Consider the following 20178-nt stretch of genomic DNA (forward strand, 5'->3'; position numbering starts at 1 on the left):
CAAAAGTCCCAGATCACCCAACTGGTTGCTTCACCTTTCGACAGGGCACCTTTCACCCAAAGGGCTGCATAACAGGTTGTTATAACGAGAAGCGTGAAGGGCGCTAGGCTTGACACACACCTATACAGAGCCATACACATCTCCGAAGGGCTCTCTGGAAGGGCCCCCGGGGGTCCCGCCTGGCACCCCGCAAGCGGCCCCGGGCCGCGCTGCCCCGCCGCCCCCGAAACCCCTCCCAGCAGCGAGTTTCTCACCCACTTCTCCCCCCGGGAAGCCCCAGCCGCTTTTTACCTTCCCTCACCGGTAGGACACCGCTGCCGCCCCGGGGGAAACCGCCGCGGGCCCCGAGGATAAAGAGCCGGGGCTGAGGGGGCTCCCAGGGGACAGGAGACCTTGGGCTCTCTCGCACTCTCCGGGCGGGCTGTCGGGCCGGGCCGGGCCGGCCTCACGTACCTGGCGGCGGCGAGGGCCCGCAGGCACCACAGGTGCTACTCCCGGCCGAGACGAGGCGGTCAGGCCGTGACAGCACCGCCCCGGGGCCGGCCTTACCGGCGGACGGCTGGAGGAGGGGCGAGGCCGCGGGCCGGGGCGCCCCCGGCTCCCGGGAGGCAGCGAAGCGCGGGGGGCGGCTGTTGGGCCGCGCTGTGGCCGCCTCTCGCCTCAGGCCCGGGGCGGGCCGGTACCGCGCCCCCCCCCCCCCCCCCCCCCCCCCCCGACCGAAACGGAGGGACCGAGGGGAGGAAGGGGCCGCAGGAGAGACGAAGCGGGGGTCTCGTCGTCAGCCCCGGGCTGGCGGTGCGGGGCGATGCGCTGGGGGGCTCAGGCCGCCCCGCCGCCCTCCTCTCACACAGGTGCCGGGGCGCAGCTTTTAGAGCAAATGCCGCCGGGTGTCGGACACGGAGCACGGCTCCGCGCCGGCCCCGGCCTTTCGGTTTCGTTTCCCGCGGGTGGTTTGCGGCAGGAGGCGGCGAGAACCGGCCGGGGATGCGGGGCTGGGTGGGCGCTGCCCGGGCCCAGGGCCCCGCGCCCACCCCGCGGGCCTGCTGGGTGACTACGGTGGGGAAACGAAACCAGATGCAAAAGCAAGGCGTGGGAATTAATCTCTTTTTACTGCCTCTTTATTGTTTAGGGGAAAAGAATAAATTAGTTATCAAGTTTTCGAGCACCACCATCTGACTACAGCGGGGAGGAATGAACATATTGACATAGAGCTCCGGGGGTGACCCACCCTTTGTAACTCATTCAAGTGATGCTCTAAGGCACACAGGTGCTGGTGGGCTCTATGCTGCAACAAATGTCTGGTGACATTGCTCTGTCTGCCCGGCGAGGGAACAGGCAACGTCTGCCCAGTGTAATTTTCCAGTCTGTGTAAAAAAAAAAACAAAACAAAAAAACCAAAAAACCGCTGACATTTATCCTTTTCATATACCCTTTTTACAAGCGTGTGACACCCGTAGCACCTCTAAGTGTACCCAAGTGTCCCCATGCAGTTAGGAGAGGTCCAAAGTACCATCAGCATTCTGACAAAAGGCTCCAGGTTGATCTTTTGTCCCACAGTTTCCCTGGGTTGGTGCCATTTTCTTTATACTCCCTCAAACTCACGCTAGGAAATTGTCATTGCCAGTAGAAGAGTGGGAAGTAAGCTGAGATGAATCAGTGTAAGTGAAAAGAAAAAAAAGGGGGCAAAAACACAATTAGAGGCACAAGGACACCACCTCACTGAGTCACAAATTACCGGATGCTTCTACTGCTCTGAGAAAATCCTGCCAGACACCTTTCCCAGCTTCTGCTGGTGGCTACTGTCAGAAAGGGGGGCTATGGGATGTGGGGTCTGACCCAGTACAACTGCCCTTACGGCTCTGGCTGAATGGTACAGCTCTCATGATGCGTCTTCCACACAGAAATTGTCTCACTGTGAACTCACTCCTGCTTCTGAGTGATTAATTAATGCAGTATCTTTTCTTCTGTCCATCTGCAGAAGCCTCCTCTTCACCCCACTTTACTAGAATTAATAGGAATTTCTACTAAGTGCACAACTTTGTATTCCTACTATTAAATTGCATGTCATTTCTCTTTCTCCTGTCCGCAGACTCATCCAATTCTTTCCATAGGGTATTCCAATCCTTTTCTGTTGTAACAGCAGGTCTTGGGTTTATGTCGTCAGCAAATTTCATTAGCACATTCATGTTTTTTGTGCCAAGGTCACTAATAAAATTTTAACTAAGATTAGTTCTGAGATCAGTCCCTATGGAGCTGCATTAGTAACCTCCTTCCATCTAGAGTTTCCCTTTCAGCACATGCTATTGTCCTTACTTTTCATTTCTTACATTCATCCACATCTCTCCATCTTAATTAATGTTTCCTCGCATGGCATCCTCTCAAATGTTTTATTGAAGTCCAGATTTGATCTACCGTATTTTCATTGTTTGAGAAAATGATTTATCAGACAAAGATACTGGCTTAGTCTGGTATGTTCTATCTTTGGTAAAGTCCTGCTGCATTTTAACTAGTTTTTCATATACCTTCACATCTTTAATTAGTTTTTCCTTCAGCATTTGTTCTAAAGCTTTGTGTACTAATGAGGTCAGATAAAAGAGCCTGTAGCTGCTTGGATCAGTCTGTTTTCTCACCAAGTACAAGTCCCACACAAGAGTCTCTAGACTTTCCTGTGTCTTTTCCTGGGCTGCTGTGGCCACTAGGTCTGACCTGAAATTAAGGCACAGCATACCCGTGATTGATTTTAGACTAACCCCTGAGGCCGAAAAAGCCACATGTTACATCTTTTTATTTCAAAGCCTGCCTCACAGGCTTCTTTTTCAAAACCATCCTATCACATTGCCTAGTTCCCAGATTTACTTACAGTCTTTGAGATTTTATGTACACAACCTGAATGCTCTGGCATTGCTCTGCATGTACCTCTTTTCCATTTCAAACACATTTGTTTATGTTTGTATTTTTCTTGTATTAAGTTTTTGTCTGCAACCCAAGAAAAACAGTTGAAGGACACTGCTTCTACTTTCCTCTTTATGAACATGTCCAGTCAGTGCATTTAGAATACATCTTGTTATTGTAAAACAAAATTATTTTGCTCGTCTCCCAATTGCAGCCAGCTGCCACCTCAAAATGAGGTGTAGAAGTGAAGCTCGTGAGTGAGGAGAGAGTTCAGTTTGTCCTACAGAACCCAGAGAGAGCTTTTTCTCTAGCATTAGGTTTGTCTTAAAAGAGGTCTCTTTCCATGGACTTTGCCACTTTCTTAATTAGCTCCCAATTGATAGGAGACCCCAGGCTGCTTTCTTCCAGGTGAGGTCCTTGCTGAGAGTGACATTTAATTTCTCAGCGCAGTAACACAAATGGGAGCGGAGGAAGGAAAGTCCAGATTTTTGGCTGGACCACCATATTTCCATATACTTAGTCCAGCGTGACACTCCCCAGTATTGTACCTCAGCCCCTCTGCATCCTTTTGCGTGTCTGAATAAACAAGTTGTTTAGAGATGGCTGTACATGGACCCCATCCTGTGGCACTGAGCTCAGTTTGTAAAAGGAGATTATCTAGAGATTTGGAAGGGGGGAGCTTCCAGTCACTGCGGTCTTCTGAGCAGCAAAATTTCAATCAGAGCAGCAATGACTGTAAGAACTGTGGGATGGTCACTGGAAGACTTTGGTGCTAACTCAGCTGTTCATCATCTCCTGTTGGCAGACGCCCGTGCAAGGTGTATACCGGTTGCGTTATTTTAACTGCACTGGTAGATGATCACTATTCTGTAGGATGGTGATTCTGTAGAATCTAGAGCTAAGTATAGACTGGACTTTGGTCACAGAAAGCAAGTTTGACTGATAAAATAGTGGAATAACCTCAGGCTGCAGATTTTTACTTGGCAACAGATCACCTCTGTTTTCTCTCAAGGTGCAGTAGGTTTGCGTTGTGGATCTCCAAGATAAGACTCAACACTGAGGCCAGCTGACCTTATACAAACTGGAAGAAAGATCAACAGAAACAGCAAGGTTACATTTTCGAGTAAGGCTGTGACATCTCACCAGGCTAAGCTTAATGAGTCACGCAACCTATTTTTGTTCAAAATAAGAGAGTGCTATACAGGAGAGTGCACCCAGTTTGACTCTACCGTGTGTATATATTCTAGCCTTTCATTTCATATGAACCAGAAGCAAATGTATGCCTTTTGTCATCTCTAAATCTGTAATTTATATACAGGTTCACTTAAGGAACATAATTCACTATTGTTAAAATTTGCTTTAGAGAAAGTTGCAAATGAGAGCCCGCTAACGCAAAATGACTTAATATGGGGCACTGTGACTTTTTATTTATGATGTATAATGTGTCAGTTACTGCGATGAATGCAACATAAATACATAGATTCAGTGGAACCTCCAGTACTCTTTCAATGCATCTCTAATTTCTAAAATGGCAGCGCAGTACTCCTGTATGGATAATGAAGCAAAAACATTAATTTAAAAGGCGAGGAGAAATTCCTGTTACACCACTTAAGAGTAAAAAATAATATACATCAATAAAAGAATTGCTTGGTTTGTGGTCTTGTTTCTATAATACTTCCCTCATTCAGGCAACTTGTCAGAGCCTTTCATTGCTGCAAAGTAGAATTGAATGCTGAAGGAAAGCCGCAAATTGAAAGCAAGATTTAAGGGACTGAAGAGTTGTTTGAATTTTGTTTTTCCTCTCCATTGGTTTCACACATGTTTATGAACTCACAGTTGGATTTCCTCAAACAGGAAATTCCACAGTAATTATCATTAGTGAGCTATGGTAATAGCAGTCCCGCGAATCCACAGGCTCTTTTCAAAGTCATTCCCTTTTAAAGGAAATAAATGCTAACATGGGCCAAATCCTCATTTGCCGGGTTAGCGTCACTGAATTTAGCAGCAAAACAATTTACTCTGGCAAATCATCCATACTCTCATTTCAAACAAGCTTATTATGAGGCACAGAATGACTGCAAGAGTAGTGTGGTGTGACCTGCAAGTACTACTGAAGCACTGCTGTACAAATACATTTGTTGCTTTAGTAGATAATGTAAACAAAGAGCAAAGAGAGCCTGGCTGGTAATTCCTGGAGGGCAGAGATAAGTGAGGATCAATGGAGAAAGATTACAGATATGGATTTTTCTGAGAAATATCTTCCGCAACCACAGGCTTCAGAAAGCAGCACATTGGCCCCAAGCAGTGGTCAACCCAGCTGAGGCCATGCCACTCAATGCGTACCAAATGTGTCAAAAAAGTCACACGCTTTCTAGAAGGAAAACATTACAAAACCCTCATGAAGATTTTAATGGAATCCATAAAAGATCTGGTCTTCAACCAAAGTGTGAAATTTAAATTCCTTTCTAATTTTTTTAACAACTGATGAACAATCTCAAAATCAAATTCTTTTCATCATTGTCATCAGCCCTTGTCCAGAAGCTCATGAGTTTCTTTCTACCTTGTCTTTAGCAGCTACCTGAATTACACGTAAGGTGATGACTTAAACTTTGCTTTCTGACATGAGTTCATTAATCAGAATTTGTTCCCAAGTTATGGACCAAGAAGAACTACCTTGTTTCAGGTCATGAACTGCTTCAATCTGAATTCCTACCAAGCTTTGCATCGGTTCACATCAAGAGCTCCCTCTCAATAAGCACAACTTAGAACTGTGACTGTGAGTGCAGTTTCTGTATAAAAGGACATTATTATCATCAGAATAGAATCAAGAACAGAGTTCTTCCCAAATCAGTTTCCAATGCAAATAAAACAGCAAACTGTAGAATCAGCACATATGGCAGTAGATTTTTTATTAATTGGTTAACAGCTCCAATAACATAGATGCCTACACATCAAAGTCATGTAAACAGAGCTCAGTCACCATATGGAACTAGACCAAGACGATAATGGGCAACAAAGCAAGACAATCCTATTCATCTTCCATATGGCTTCCGTTGACTTCTGTCTATTATGCTGAAACTTCTCTGTGTGCTATTATGGAGTATTGTGTTTTGCTTTTCAGAATGGATGTACGAAATTAGGAATCCAAGTGTACTATCAGCAGCCCCAAAACACAGAAGGTATGTAAAGAGAACTTAAACTGGATCTTTTTAATATGATTTTTTTTTCTGTATCTGTGTCATGCTTGCTTGAACCCTGCTTATTTTTTTCTATTTGAGGAAGATGGTTAAGCTAAACCTTACTGCGCTGCCAGGAGAGCCCCTTCTACAGTAATGAAACAGGTCCTTTTGTTACAGCACAACTACTGCAATATTGAACCTTAGGAGAGAAACACAAAGGCTGCTGGCAGCAAATACAAGCAAAGGTATCTATTTACACATTCCTTTATCTGTACCATTCCAAGTGTATAGGACATTGTAGATTTTATTCCTCTCTAGCAAGACAAATGGACAGATTCTTATTCCACAGTGAAAGGGATAGAAAGACATAGATACTTTGAGAAATTCACTTGCAAGAAACAAACCACTATTGTGAAAAGCCTGATGCTTTTCCTGCTTTCAGCTTGAACATACGTATCATTTGGAGCTAATAATTAACAGTTTGGATTTTTTCACACAGTTGTGCTAAGTACACCTTTTGAAAATCAGACATAGAAGATGGTCCTTGCAGAGTGAATTGCCAATGCAATGTAAGCGCTTTTCCAAGTGACATGGGGGTACAATGAAAGCACAGTGGCTTTCAGGTCCAAGACTCAGTGAGTGGAGGGCAGAGATGAGGAGAAAGCAGAAAGAGGAGCCTTTCATCTAGTGGAAGCTTTTTTTTAACAGCTGATTCAGAACTGTCTGCAATTTTAACAGTGAGTCCAGTCTAGTAATCACCACTCGCAGAGCCCTGCGCTTCTGCATATCACAGCATATAACTGCAGATGGGATTGCTCCACTGATACACAGCCCAGCCTCAAACCACTTTCTCACCTTCCCTGGTGTGCTCAAAACTCCTATTAAGCCGTCAGTGTTCAAGCCTAAATTATTTCAGAAATGAGGTGTGGGGAGGATGGCACTGCCTTTATTTTTCTTCCTAAAATAGGAAAGTGATTTGAACTGCATTACCTGTTTGAACTTGGAGCTTTCCTTCAGAAATTGAGAAGGGCCTAGAGGCTGGCTCTTGAACCACATCTTTATACACTACTGGAGACGTCTCGCGGTTGGTTTAAGTGCTACTGCCCACCCTTTCTGTTGTTTTGACAGGAGAGTTACTGATTTTTTAGCTGGATCAAAGCCAGTTTGACATCTGGTACCCAAAGTATGGGAATGAGGAAGTAAAAATGGGGGAGCTGCTGTTTGGGAATCCACTATCAAGCAAATGGGTGTTCCATCCTCCTATCACCAAAAAATGAAGTAGAACAACAAAACCGGCAGCAGGAATGGTCTGCAGCACAGAGCGAAGGCGGCATTGCATGCAACTACCACAGCTAGTACTGTTTCCCTGTAAATAATTACCTGCTTGAACAGTTAACCTTAGCGCTCCCCACGTTAATTCATTTTGACTCAGATCTGGTGCCTTTCCTATGGTCAAGCTGGAAGAAGGTAGTGCTGCTTCTTTGCTCAGTGATCTTGTGAATCTGAAGTGTGTGCCTGCAAAGGATCACCTCCACCCGGCGAGGCACAAAAAAGAAACCTGGTCTACACCATAAAACACAAACTACTGGACTTTTTCCTCTCTCCCATCAATGATAGCCTTCTGAACAAAAGCCAGCAGAGGACTTGCATGCTTCATTTCCCTAAGCAGAGTTATAAACCGCAGCAGCGTCCTAGCAGGTGCTGAGGTTTGAAGTCTCCCACTTGCCTTTTTTTTTTTTTTTCCTTGAGCAAAGGCAGCTGGTGAGCTATAAGGAAATTGCAAAGTTTTAAAGAAAGGGCTTCATCCACCATCTGAAATTCACAGAAGCATTAAGTCATTATTCAAATGAAAAGCTGCTTTTAGCCATTAACATATTTTTGTCAACAAAAAAAAAAAGCAAGATGCTGATATGAGGGGAGATATGCACATTCTTATTTATATGGTAATTGAATGGTCAGGGAGTTTGCCTGTTATTTTCCTAAAACATGGTATGCGTCAATTAAAACTATGTTGCTCTACTCTTCTAATGGAACCTGGCACCATTAAGAAACCTTTTCTTCTTCCTAAGATGTGATGGGGAAAGAGGCATTGAAAGTCAACCAATTTATGCAGCCTACTTTGTAACATGATTGCTGGCTTTTGCCTTTCTACAGACAAAGCAAAATTAATAATTCTTCTCTGTAACAAGTGACAAGAGAATTATTTCTGTCTATCAAACCCATCCTAAATAGGAGCAAGAATATTGCTTCCCCTCCCATAAATTTGCATATTTAGAGTGTTCTTAGTAAAATCTGGCGCGTTATAATTCAATGGCTCATATTCTTTGTCAATCAGGCTTCTTTCAAGAGTGAAAATATTTTTAGAAGCCAGTGTACAACTGCAATTCTCTTTCTTCCAAGCAGCACATGTTGTAAATCACGATGCAAAAAACTCCAGCTTCATTTAGATGGGCAGAGTTCCACTGACACTGGAGGTGCTGTGGTTGGGCTGAGATGGGCCCATGAAGTTCAGCAAGCTCCTCTGCCAATGCATCATTAACAGATAATTGTCAGTGCTGAAGAAGCACCCTGAGAAGATATCTCTTACTGTTGTTTAAGTATTGTTTTAATGCACCGGGTTCATTATTCAAGCTGGAGCTGCTGCTTAGCATTCAAGCCAAGGGAGCCATTTGTCACCATTTTATGGCTACCTGTCTCTCGATTTATGCAAATTCCCCAGGTCCTCACCAAAAAGAAACCAAAAAGACAAATCACTATTGAGTGGCGTGGGATTATTAGCATTTTATGCTGAACATGCTTACACATATGGCACCTAGTTTTCCTACCTCTGCAGCCTCAGCCGGCAAAAGGGCAAGCTGAGGTGCAGAAAGGTAAATATCTAAGTGCTATCAGGAATTACAGAGGTCAAAACCATCATTTAGAAAGGGGTTTGAATGGGTTGTTGTAGAGAAAATGTGTACCACTGGTCAGAAGTTTTTAAAAGGTGAATTGCCTAAATCTCAAAGTAGCATGTCTAAATAACAAAGATGTAACAAAAGGACAAAGCTCAGAGTCGCAGGCCAACACCCCTCTGCTCTGGATAAGTTTCCAGCATCCTATGAAGAGGACATGTCAGAGCACGAGTGTGGAAGATGAATTGCATAAGCACTTGCCATGCTAAGCACAAGATCAGTCCCTGAACACAGACTCTGTAATCCTGAAGAGAAAAAGTAAATAAAATAACTTCCCAAATAAATTTGTGCTAAATCTATATGATGTCTTTATCCTATCCCACATTTTGGCCATGGAACGTCTTTCTGCGAATGTAATCTGGAGAAGCTTTTAGATTTGGGAATGGCTGGGGTATTTTGGCAGTTCTGCTTTTCTGGTATGCATGAAAAATAATGCACGATTTACAAAATCCAGTGATGCTGTCATACAAGTTCTCAAATTTGTATCCCACCTGCAGTGCCCTAAAATATAAAATTATTTTATTAAAAAAAATAGTTAAGGGATTCCGAAGACAAGAAGCATCCATAAGCCAATGGAATAGATCCACTTAAAGCTTAATAACATGAGCTGGCCAAAGCAATGCTAGACAGTCTAATGATCTTGTAACTGTGCAACTGAGATAATGGGGAACTTGCGAGTGTGACTGATAAGCAGCTAGACTAACATGGGTGATACATATAATCCATCAGTGACCTAATAAAGGACCAAGAAAAAGCTGTGCTGGGCACTGTGGTTTTGTAGGATGAAGAGGTGCAGCGGAGGAAGTCTCCCAGTATATTTGCAGGTTGATTTAAAGTGGCCGGAGTGGTTAGAGAGCTCTGGTCTTAGCTGAACACATGATGAATGGAGTTAGGACTTCACATATGGATGAGGTAAGCAGCCAGTTAACAAGCGCATATAGAAGATAGTGATACAACTGCTACTACTGGTGCTATTTATATTAACAATAGCAAGTACACGTCCCACCTAAGTTCAAACGCTTATGGTGTTTGACAATTTTTTATATGCCTGACTGGCAAAACCATGTCTCAGGAAAATGACATGGTGACATGTTGCCAACTTTGAAAAATTGTATTGCTGTAGCTGTATTGATGTACTTATTGCTGGACAACTGCCTATAGAAATGAATGCTGATACAAATAGGAGTGAGGTGTTCTGCCCATGCTCTGCCATTTTCATCAAAGATCAAGATGTCCACAAAAGTATTTAGGGTTACTAAAAGAAAAAAAAAAAAAAAAAAAAAACAACAAAAAAATGAAACAAAAGGTTAGACCAGACTCTTGTATTGTCTTTTCACGTATTCAAGATCCCTACTGGTAGTCGTGTACCAAAAAGAGAAAGTGCAGATTTAAGCTAGGCAAGTTAGAAAAAGAAAAAAAAGAAAAAAAAATTACATAGATTTGCACTGGGATTGGAATTCTCCCAAGTCACAGGACTGTGAAAATTTATAACATTTACATTTTAAAAATCATAATTAATTGAAAAGCAAATGAGCATTGTGCATTATTCTTTAAAACATTAATTCTGAGTTGCACACTATTACAGAAATATCCCACTTTCCAGAGGTTTTAATAAAAAAATTAATTTGAAAAGCATTTAATTTCATCCATGTAATCATGATCTGAAGATGCCACTCTGGGGAAAAAAAAAAAAAAGGAAAATCCAAGTGCAAGAGAAAAAAAATATGAGTACATTTTTCCTACTGAAATAGTAATATTTTTGATCAGGAAAACCAGGAATTGCTAGCTGAGGGGACGCAATTCTGCTTCCCCTTCAGTTGCTGAGGGAAACACGTTTGTTATATACCTCCTCAAACAGGCAGAGGCCATATGCCAAGACAACGTTGGGGCTCAGAGCAGAGCTGGATGTTAGAGCCGATGTACCGGACATAGGCTTGCTGATGGCTAATGCGCACCAGTGTCTGCCAGTGGGATGAGGCGGCGGCAGGAATACAGCGGTAGCGACTGCCGGCACTGCTGAAGTTTTCTATGGCTGAAAATAATTTTCTATAACCAATGAGCTCACGGGGAGGAAGGGGCTTCTGGGCCAGAAAAATGATTGCAGCTACAAAGCCTGGCAGAGCAGTGTGGGGGTTACACTTTATTCATGGAAAGGTTTAAAAAAATCAGTGGAAAATGACAGGGAGTCAGAGAAGACAAAATGATGCCATAAAAGAACTGAACATTGGAAACAAGGAGTTTATGTTTTTTCATGGTCTTTTGCATTTTTCATACATATTTTCACTCTAAGTCCTTATACACACTCCCAGAAATCTGCCAAGACAGAGGAAAATGAAACCAACCCCATTTTCCCACCTCACCCCCATGAGAGATATTTTTTTTGTCCCTTCTGTTTTTATCCCAGTCTTTCCTAATGACTTATTTTTCTCATTCATCATGTATGCCGTTCTGCCTGCCTCTTGTTCATTTATATGTCTCATTGCGCTGCACACCTTCCAGGATACAGAGGTTGCCAGAGTGACGATGCATATTTCAAGGGTGACAAAAGAAGTCATTCATTTAAATAACACACCAAAACTTGTGCTGAATATTCCCAAACACATCAGTACTTGGCAGATAATCATTCTCCTTGACAGTCTCTTCGTAAGGATGTGCCAAGTGAAGATTATTCAGAACAGGCTGTAAATGCAAACTGAGTTGTATCTGAAAACCAGCAAAGTTGATGCAGGTTGATAATGTGTAGTTTGGAGCTCCTATAGTTATAAGACCCCGTGGATCAATTTTTGGAATCCCTAGTCCCATTATAAATTCCACAAACAGTACTCTGCTCCTGGATGTTAACATGCTGAGTGTAGCAAGGAATCAGTGTACAGAATTCCCTGTAGAGAGGGCAATGATATTACAAGCATCTGTTGTATTTTCAGAAGCATTACGCTGACTTTTCTCTTAGGGGTTATTACTATGAACAACCACTGCACATGAAAAAGCCAAAAGCCATTAGAAATAAAGCAGGAAAAATTAAAAGGAAGGTGTTATAGTGCTTAGAAATTCTTTGCAAATCTCTGCAGTTACGCATAAACTTTTTTCAGCAAGTCCCAAAACTACATGGGAAATTCTACATATTCTACAGATTATACTACTCAACCTCTGGGCTATAGCCTTTTATTTCTTTGTATTCATCAGAGGAGCTCAAGCCTTGGGCTTCACTGTGCTAGTATCTTCACAAATCCAGAACAGAAGGGAACCAGGCACAAAAGAACTTACAATCTAAGAAACACGCAAAAATCAAGCAGAAAAGCGGGGGCAGCAATGAATTAGGCTATCTTACTAGAAGGTCTTCCAAACAGTGCAGGCCAAGTACTATCTTCTAGTTCATCCTACCAAAAATCTCCAATCCAATACAATTATGATCAAGTAACTTAAAAATACCTTTTGGCCTAAAGGAAGGCTCATCTGTGTGTCATACTAATATTCCTTATCCTGTACGTGTGCCTGCATTTTAGCGTATGATAGCAGTTTATTATTTTTGTAAGGTTGATTCTAGCAAGAAAGATAGCTGGAGTTTCCAGTGATAGCAGATAACAACAAATAGCCTTCCCAGTAGTTGAATAGCACATCTGATGACTATCTTTGCACGGAAGAGAAAGGATTTTGCAAATCTGCTTACTGCAATTAGAGGTAGTTTTGGAACGCCTTTTACAGTGTCTTTAGAAGCTGTAAGCTAGATAAATTCCTCAGTACCCATGAAAAAAAGGCCAAAACAAAAAGCAAGACTCCCAACTTGTGCAAACGAACCTTTCACTTTGCACTAAAATCTCTAAACATACGCAGATATTCAAGCATTGTATGGTGAAATTCAATTATATTTTCATCAAGATTTGCGTAGTAGGCTTTGATACTTTTCCTTGTGTTACTTTACATTTGATCCATCCTTGGCAAAAAGACAGGGGAACTTTTGGGCACAGTGTATACTTTGTACATTTCTCTGTAAGCCCATCAATCAGTATCCATTGTGTCTATTGCCAATTGGGTATTACTGCTAAATAATGTATGCACACTAAGTCCTCTGCTTGGGAAAGTCATTAAATCTGAGATGATCAAAAATCTCCAGATCTAGAAGTAGCACTACAGCAGCTACAGCCCAGGAGCTTTATCAATAGAAGAGAATTGATACATTGGCTATCTTGCCATTTCAAATTGCCAAAGAGCCAGCGCAGTGCATGCTTCACACAGAGCAGCTGAAACCTTTATAGAAGTAATTGGTAGCTCGCCAGTTGAAAGCTTAGGTCAAAATCAATGGCGCTGCCGGCTTTCTAGGAATTACTGCTATCCATTGCTGTAAATTATGATCGGTCACCTTGAGAAAAGCACTGAAAGTTGAAGAACAGACCAAAAGCCTATTTAAGTAGCTCATCATCAATTACATTTAGACAAAACCTTTACTGAGTTCGCTTATCTTTCAAGTAATTTAAGTAACTATGAACAGAAAGGGGTCTATAATTATTTAAAGCTGAAGTGCATCCATCCTTCATATGTTACATAGATTCTAGTGAAATATTGGGTTTGTCCCATTCCTTTATGTTAACGCTTTCTCTCATTAATGCCTTAAAAGGACAAAACTCCACGTCTCTGAATCTCTTTTTCCCTGTTTAAGATGAAATGTGATTTGCTGAGGATTCTGTAGCTTGTGGGAGAGTGCACACAGGGCTAGAAATGAGCATTTGGCAAGAGAAGAGAGTGCTATCATTTCCATACTATCAATTTCATTTAGCTTCGTTATTTTTTGGCAAGACACAGGCATACTTGAAAGGACTTGTCCCATTATGTAAAAAATTAATCTCTGTTCACATATTGCTGTTCTACTGATATTTGTTTTACAAAGTAATCTTTAAAAATAGTAAAGCGAGTACCATGAAAGGCAGAATTATTCTGAAACCCGTATGAGAAAAGCAAATTTCTTTGCTGGAACTCATAGTGCATCATTACTGTGATCAAAAGTTAGAGGAGGCTTTTTGATGACATTGCAAACGCCTCTGGCAGATGTGAGAGGTTGTACAAAGATGTTGCATGAAGTATTGTTACAAATAGTGTGATTTTTAAACATTGGAGACTGTCAATTGCCCTCATGCCAAGTGAAGTAAGCTGAGTTACACCAATTAGTGCTAATAATAATAGCCTCAGCTGGCATAAAGTTTTTAATGAATGTTAGGATAGCAGTGCCTAACAAGCACTCAGGGACAGATCCTTGCCTTGCAAAGTACTCGGCAGAACACATTTGTAAACCAGTGAGCTAAACACACAAGATGATGGCAAGTGTCAGCTCTACGATTATTACTTTTTCCTCTCATGGCTTTTCTCTGGAAGTGAAGTGGTATATGGAAATCAAAGCAAAAAAAGAAAGGGAACTCTGGAGAAATAAGTATGAAGAGAACAGGAGATAGGGTTTGAGTAACAGCCAGGTAGCACAAAAGGAGAGAAAACCAAGCGAGACTTGTTAGTTGTTTGAGGGCTCCTGCTTTCCCTGTTTCTGCTGACTGCTGGCGCTGGCTGGCTCTTCCCTCCAGTGTTGCACCACCACAACATGGTTGAAGGAGACAGTATTGGATCCAAATTGCTGGCGAGTGCTGCAAGGGAACCCCCTTTCTCCATTGCTGGGCGGAGAGAGGTGGCACCCCTCGTGCCATGCTTACCCCGCTTCTTTTAGAGTGGCTGCAGAAGACAGCAATAGAGGGACTGCTGTAATGCTGCTGAAGTCTCGCCCTAACATTGGAATAACAACCTCTGAAAACGAGTACCCTCATATCATCCAGACCATGTTTCATCTTAACACCTGGCAGGTGGCCTCAGTATTGCAAGGTAGAAAGCATCGCTCAAAACTAAATAGCCTTCACTGGTGGTGGATGGCTCAGCATCTCACTGGAATAAGCTCAATTTTGCTTTATACCAAACAAAGTCAGATGAAAGTAGGAGTCAAGCAGATCTTGGCCTCCGTGGTAATCAAATAAAATAGACTACACATGGCTCATGCTACAATAGGCCAGTAAAAAAAAAAGCGTCAATCAGCTGTTAAGGTAATACATGAAGAAGCAATCTCCAAAACTCAATTAGGAACCTAATGCATGCATTTCCAGGAACGGGGATAAAGAGTTTTACTGAGTAGTCCTGAACTTCCAGCTAAGCCCTGGAAATCCACCAGATCTCAATTTTCTAACTACATTCCCCATGAAACCATATAGCATTAATAAAAAATAAAGTAGTACTGCACCTTACATCTCAAGATCTAAAACTCCCCATCTAGAATTCTAAAATTCTAATAGTTGTTTTATGCCTCAAAAAATCAGCTTGCTTCATGTCATTATTATCTGTTTCAGAATCAAAAGTTGTACATTAATTGAATATTCTGTCAATTCGTATAACATTATCCAATTACGTCTGGTCTGAGATTATTTTAATACACAAAATTTTGCTTTAGCATTTTGAGATAGATTTTTTTCTTTAGTAAATCTGCCTCTGATTGTGCAAGATCCACTAGGTGAATGTAAAGTTATTATACTGAGCTGCCAATGACCAACAGCATGCAGAGAGCATCACTGTGGTCATGGATGTTGCTCAAAGTCCAACATACAAATTTAAAAATACCACACAGTTCTGTCCATGTCAGGTGTCAAAGCAACAAACTGGAAATCCAGAGGCTGACATCCATTAAGAGCCTGTACTTTTTTTTTTTTTTTTTTTTTTTTTTGGGGGGGGGGGTGTGTATGAACTGTAATCACAGCTATTTGCTTTGAGAAGAGCAAAAAATAATCTGCTGCTCTCAGCACTGCAGCTCATTGAATTTCCTCTCACGCACATGCATTCACATACCCCAACCTGACAAAGCAGAGTTAACACTGTGTATTTATTAAACAAAAAGATAAGGACAATTGAACTGATCTCGGTGTTTAAATACGCCACAATGTTTCAATGTCTATAAATCTTGTAAAACAAAGCTGAAAAAATTTAGGAGCACTGAATGCAGCTATTTACACTACAGCTAAAAAATGCTCAGCTGATATTTCCTGAATGCAAGGTCACAGGCACTGTGGCTTTGGAGGAGAAAAAAAAACTTATGGGAGTGGGAAGGAAGCATCGTTTAGTTGCAAGACAAGAATATATAGAAAACACTCTCTAGTAGGAAAAAAAGTCATTTAAATTAAACTATTAATAAATACCTAGTTTATAAATATGTAACCTTCTGTCTTAATTTTCTTCCCATTTTTTCCTGTTTCATTTTTAGCTTTCCTGTCTGTAGTCAGGCGACAATACTGCAATGAAATCCAGAGCCCACCTTAGGCTCAGGCCTTTTGCTCTTAAGTATCTCATTTGAACAAGGTCTACCAAGATGTATGATTTTACACAGATTCAGTCAAACCTGTGCAAAAGGCTGCTTGACTGCTTATTTTGATTGAAACCAAGTTTATTTTGGTTCAGCTGATATGAGTTAGCAACAGTTTTGCACAGTTTGTCCTGGTCTGGCATAAACTAAAATAATGAAGTACAGCCAAAATCAGAATTTTAAGTGTCAGAAAAAAAGCGTGTGCTTCGAACCAGCAAAATTTTTCTTCTGGTCTGCAAGAGTTTGATTAAAAGATACTAAGAACAGAATTGGGTCTGTGTTATTTGTATAACCAACCCTTATGTACGGGATACAGGACAAAAAGCAGCAAACAGAAAAAAACCCCAAAACAGCCTATAGAAAAGCTGTTTAAGAGGTGAACAGTCACAAATATGGTGTCTCTTGAAGGTAAAGAAAACTGCATGACTGACAACAATAGGCTATTCCTTTCGCTATTCTTTTCAGTGCTGTAGCATCTTTGAGATGCCCTTAGTGCTTCATAGCGATTAGGGAAATGTTCACTTTTTCCACTTGCCGCCGGACATGTGTTACACACCCCAGAGGAGAAGCTCCATGGTAAAGCAAATACAGAAGAAAAGCATTTCTGATCATTTAGGCCAAAGAAGTTGAACATCTGCACATGCCATGATATCTTTTAAATTGTTCTTTCAATGTGGAAAAACGAAGTCGGGAACATCCCCTTTGTTACAACACAAACTAGTGTGGCTGCCCTCAGCGCTGTGAGGGAGCATTCAGATTCCCAGCAATTTGGTGTAGTTTGTTTGCTTCTTTCTTTCTCAGGGGTAAAACAAAATAATTATCGAAGTTGTTAAGAGAATCTTTGCTACTTTCCTATCATGAGAGATTCCCTGCTTTGTGGTTTACATCCTCTGTTCTGCAGCTGGTAGGTAGTGTAGGCCAATATTGCAGAGTACGTATTTATCTTTGTGCTTCCCACAAGCAGAGCACAGATATTTTATCACATCCATTTCAAATTAGAGGGTTTACCCATTTCCTTTCAGGAGACAGAGATTACCAAGGGCAAAGAATTGCCCAACAAAGTTCTGAGCAGCGCTACTACTAAAAGGGGATTTTATTTTTTTCTTTTTTAAAGATGAAGTGAGAGAAGTATAACTAGAGATGGAAGATGAAAGCATCTTTCCTGCTTTGGTGATGAAAGGGAGATACAGCCTAAGAAGTTTTCTGGAGAGGAAGAAGCATATTAGAAGAGATAAATATTTCTTTACAAAAAACCCACAACCCAAAAACATAGCTGTGCTTCGATGCAGAGATCAAAACCAGGCCTGCCATTTAGAAAATAACAGGAACGGGTCCATGCAGGCAGGGAGCACTGAAGCCTCCTCCTTTGAGCATATTCTTTTATGCTCACGTTAGTCCTGGAGTGTTATTAGTGTTACTTAGGTGGAATTACTTAATGGAGTAAGGGATAGAGTTTTCTAGATTTCATTCCTGGCCCAGGCTTCCTGCATACTTCTTTGCACAAACATCAAAGAATTGCATTTTCTTCCTCTGCATAGTGGCCATTTAAGTCTTGCTGGTTTCAAGAAAATCAGCACAGGATGAAGACCAAATTTTTTTGAAACTTCCATCATTACATGCCCTGGTTCGTGATTGAGGAAATGCATAAAATATTCTTTTTTCTCACAGATAATGTCATGGCCATTTAAAGTCAGGGCAGGGGCTTCATTCCATAGTTTGCCAGAAAATTTTGTGAAAATTCTTCTCAGTTTAACACACCAATTTTCTTTTTATTCTTAATAGAGCAACATAGCGCAATACTAGTGAAAATTATTGTTTGACCCCATTTTTGTTTCTGCTCATGCTTTATCAAAGGGTAACCTTAGCCTATGAATGCCACATTTTCTGTATAGCTAATGATTCATCTGACCATCTGGAGGAGCCTAGCAGCTCTGGATAGGAAAGTTCTATTGGGTCATAAATCAATTTATTGTTTCCATGCAAAATAGTCACTTGCCTCACCTCCAAAAGCCAAGTCATCTTTAGCATCTGAGAGCTTTGGCTCAGGGACTATGTAAAGAATCAGTACCATGATATCAAGTGGATAATTAAAACAGGTTTAATATGATCTGTTTTGGTATCAATCCAGTTCTAGAAGGCTGTAATCTATATCAAGAAAACCACAACCACCAGCTACTGCAACCATCTCATCAGGGAGCCCAAAGAAAAAACAGGCTTCTTGCTCCATGTTAGGCTGGTACAGTTGGGGCAACAGAAATGAGATTGCCACTCTGCTCCTCGTCTCTGTACAGAAATTTTAGTTCACTTCTTCCCCCCCCAAAAGAACAGACTTCACACTGAGGAAAAAAAAATAAAAACCAAATCCTCCAAGTGATGAATTGTTAGCAAGTTCTTTGTGATTGTTACTTGGCATATAATGTAATACTGACAGAAAATAATTCCCCCTTCCTAGCCATTGTCAAAAGTCACTAAGTCATTTTTATGGTGTCTTCTATTGATTCAAAAAAGTCTGTACTCAAGAGATGGCCTTACAGCAGGATAATCCCAACGCACGGTACTTGGCTGCCAAATATTTAAAGGGCAGGAGGAAGGGCTATGTGCCACATAACAGGAGAGAATCCAAAAGGGAATCAAGCCTTGATAATATCTCCCCCTTGCTGCAGTCTGTCTCCAACGCTGTCCCTTGTTGACAGTGTTGTTTTATCTTTATAGAGTGCTTTTTGTTTTGTGGAGATCACAGAACGGTTTGGGTTGGAAGGGACCTTAAAGATCACCTAGTTCCAACCCCCCTGCCATGGGCAGGGACACCTTCCACTAGATCAGGTTGCTCAAAGCCTCATCCAACCTGGCCAGAGATGAATGCCCAGAGACAAGCACCAGTGAGTTCAGGGCACAAGGCACCAGGCATCATCATTTAACAGTTAGAAATACCATGGCATTGCTCTGTAGCTGGAAGTCAATGTGTTAGCACAGAGCCATGCGGCAGCATGCAGCTCAAGGCTGCATCTGTGTAGCTAGAGCCCGAGAACAACGGGGAAGCTCTCCAGAGAGCGTGGTACGCTTGGACGCTTGATATTATTTGGCCAAGTATAGTATGAGGCATAACACTCAAGTGGGTAACACTTCTTTGCTTCACATGGTAGCTACTGAATGCCATATCCTCTCCATTCTGAAGCATCAGGTGATGCTTCTAGCACCTAGGCTTCTGGTGAAACCCTAGTTATTTTAGTACTGAGGGGGGTTGGGGGTGGGGGGAAGAACAAACCCCAAAAAGTTAAAAAGGCAGTGAAAGCAATTGCAATTCATTAGAAAGCTTGGAAGAGGGAAAACCAGTCTTTGCAAGAGGAGGGAAGAAGACAATGGTATGGGAGAGGCTCCGAGCAGAAATATTCTACGTGCAGTAGCCCTCTTACACAGGCATACTCTGCCCTAAAACATCTCAAATTAGATTGTGAACAAGAGACTGAAAGGATGAAATGACAAAAAGAACAACCACGGGAGGAAATAAAATCAAATGGTCTTGGAGGTTAGCTGTTGTGTAACTCTCGTCCCAAAGGTGATTTCAGTTTTGGTCTTCACGTGGCTCTTTAGGAAACATCTGCTCTCAGCAATTATGGCTCATTTTGGCTTGCTGATTTCTTACTGATATTTTTGCCATAAAGTGGGTCATATTGAAAGATTTGGAGAAGAGATATGTGGCTTTATGGAGGTGTGCCAAGAAGAAATCATGGTTCTCAAGGATGTCCTGCTATTGCTCAAGGACACCATGGACAGATGACTG

Source organism: Leptosomus discolor, chromosome 1 (genome assembly GCF_034619465.1).
Source record: "Leptosomus discolor isolate bLepDis1 chromosome 1, bLepDis1.hap2, whole genome shotgun sequence".
Taxonomy (NCBI): Eukaryota; Metazoa; Chordata; class Aves; order Leptosomiformes; family Leptosomidae; genus Leptosomus; species Leptosomus discolor.